The 2645-nt window shown below is 38.3% G+C and overlaps 1 long non-coding RNA gene across 1 annotated transcript; it reads right to left on the bottom strand.

Annotated features, from left to right (window-relative positions):
• Positions 1-1785: 1785 nt before the first annotated feature.
• LOC103936561 lies at positions 1786-2645 on the bottom strand. The gene is made up of 3 exons (XR_665663.3): positions 2329-2645; positions 2145-2195; positions 1786-2036 (listed from the first exon to the last, which is right to left on the bottom strand). It is a non-coding gene; the product is annotated as an uncharacterized LOC103936561 (long non-coding RNA).

Raw genomic sequence — 2645 nt, 5'->3', positions numbered from 1 at the left:
AACGCCTTGCGAGGTTGGAGATGAAGCATCTGATGAAGGCTAGCCGTCCTTGTAGACTTTTCAGCTCGTGCAGGTTTCTTGGCTCGGGCACGCTTTGAATGGCCTTGATCTTTGATTGGTCCACTTCAATGCCACGATGCTTGACGATGAAGCCGAGGAATTTTCCAGAGGTGACGTCAAACGCACACTTTAACGGGTTCATCTTGAGGTTGTATTTTCGCAGCCTTTCGAACACTATTCGCAGATCCTTCAAGTGGTTTGATCTTTTCTTTGTCTTGACCACCACATCATCTACGTAACATTCTACGTTTGTTCATCCTAAGATCAAGCCCCAACGGCCCTTTGGATCAACAACCTCAACAAACCTATACACCCATTCTTCAAGATCAAGCCCAACGCTCCTTGAAGATCCATTCATCAACTGTTCATCCTTAGATCAAGCCCCGACGGCCCTTTGGATCAACAACTCATCCACAAACCTACACCCTACGAAGATAGAATCAGAGGATCAAATGACAAAGAGATCGTAACCCCAAAATCATTAAACACAAAAATATTATTTTGTACACGTATTCTTGTCTCTTGTTTTTAGGAATTTTTCGTGTTCACAAATTTGGCACGCCCAGTGGGACTATTACCTAATTTTCCCACTTAATGCAATATTGAAATTGAAGTGGTCTAACAAATGGCCTAATTTCCCACTTAATACAATTTTAAAATTGAAGTGGTCTTCTTTATGGCCTAATTTTCCACTTAATACAATATTGAAATTGAAGTGGTCTAACAAATGGCCTAACTTTCCACTTAATGCAATATTGAAATTGAAGTGGTCTTATTTATGGCCTAATTTCCCACTTAATACAATTTTAAACTTGAAATGTGCTTGTTTTGTCATTGCCCAAATGAGAAAAACTTGCTTTGATCCGTAATGAATTGAAATGTGCTTACCTTGTCATTGCCCAAATTGAGAAGAAAAACTTGTTTAATCATCCAAGTGTATTTCTTCCTATTTTGTTGAGTCACATGCCATGTGTACAATTTGTACAACACGTGGCGTATGCCATGTATGCCCTGACACGTCAAAACTTTAATACGTTGGTGAACATTTGTTTCACCGAAATTTCGATGTCTACAATTATATTTTGACTTATGACCCTTTGACCAAATCGATTAGAGATCGTTAAGAGCTTAAATTTGCCTTCGGCTTGTTTTTTTGTTAAAAAAAAAACAATAAAAGAGGAGGAGTTTACGTTGAATTCTCATTGGTTTTGATTCATAACTTTTGAACTTTTCCACAAAATGTAACTATATATTATTCGGGTCGAATTGGGGGCCCTATAACCATAACTGAATAATATTCACGGTTTTTTCTCATATTCAAAATATATTCAAATTTTCATACTCAAATTTAATCTATTTGGTGGTTATTCATGGTTATTGGGTTTAACGATTAGAATTGTCAATCGTACTCATTTAAATTAACAAGAGAGTCGGTTAAACCGAACCATAAATGTAAAAAGAAATACTTTTAAACAACTTGAGTTACAAAATCCTGTTTAATAATCTGAAGAGTCAAAATTTCCATTATTTTTTCATGTTTTGATAAATTTTATCATTGACGATTATTTGGTGGATAAGAGTTTACGTCGACGACGACTTTTCTTTTCTTTGGAAACAATTGGCGACTTGCCTTAGGTAGTTATTATTTTGCTATGATACAGCTGGCGATAAGGGTGGGCACGGACCGGATCGGGCTCAAAATTAAAGGGATCGGACCGGACCCGCTTGAAAATAGAATGGGACGGATTTTACTATTTTAAAATTGAGAACCGAACAGGTCCAACGGGTACATTTTTTTTTTCTTTCTAATTTTCAGTATCCTAGATTTCCAGTCAAAGAGGGCGCCGCCGGAGGCAAATTATAGAAGTGGAGCAATGAAATCGATTAATTTTCAATATCCCACTTTACTCTGTAATTACCGAAGCACATCGACATCACCCCATCATACCTCCTTCCTTAGCCGCTGCAAGAAAATCCTACAAGTGTCCATCCTCATATTTATCAACCATACTTTCCTAACTAATTTACTGGATTAATAGCTTAATCAGAAATGTTAACATATGGCTTAAAGTTAAATTACTAACCTTGTAGAGGAGATTACCAATTGTTCAACTACATCCATCAGTAACCGCAACCTGAAATTATTCAAGAACAACAAAATAAGTAGACTAAAAATATAAATCCGCGGGATTATGAATTGCCTGCATCTAAATCGGAAAAACCCGAAAATTAAGCAGAAAAAGAAGAAGAAAATCAACGATTGAGTACCTCGTGAATGACGATGGTGAGGTTGGCAGTGACTTTGATGTTGGCGACGGTGTTTTTGGCCGTGCACTCGTCCAATCCGACTTTGAGGAAGAGCTCGAGGTTCTTCTCCTTCTCAGAGAAGCCGACATCATCTTTGCCAGGCATGGCTGAAATGGGAAATGACTTTGGAGACCGACTAACCCCAGACGACTGGAGGCTGGAAATGGTTGCTGAAATAAAGAAGAACGCCGGCCAGTTAATGAATGGACGAAGCTGGGAGAATTCGAGGTCGAGAAGAGTCAGGGACCTGGGAAGACTCTGAAGTCTGGAGAATTCGA

Source organism: the organism of the source record quoted next, unplaced genomic scaffold (genome assembly GCF_019419815.1).
Source record: "Pyrus x bretschneideri cultivar Hongxiangsu unplaced genomic scaffold, Pyrus_bretschneideri_v1 Contig292, whole genome shotgun sequence".
Lineage (NCBI taxonomy): Eukaryota > Viridiplantae > Streptophyta > Magnoliopsida > Rosales > Rosaceae > Pyrus > Pyrus x bretschneideri.
This window is presented reverse-complemented; position numbering and strand designations above follow the sequence as displayed.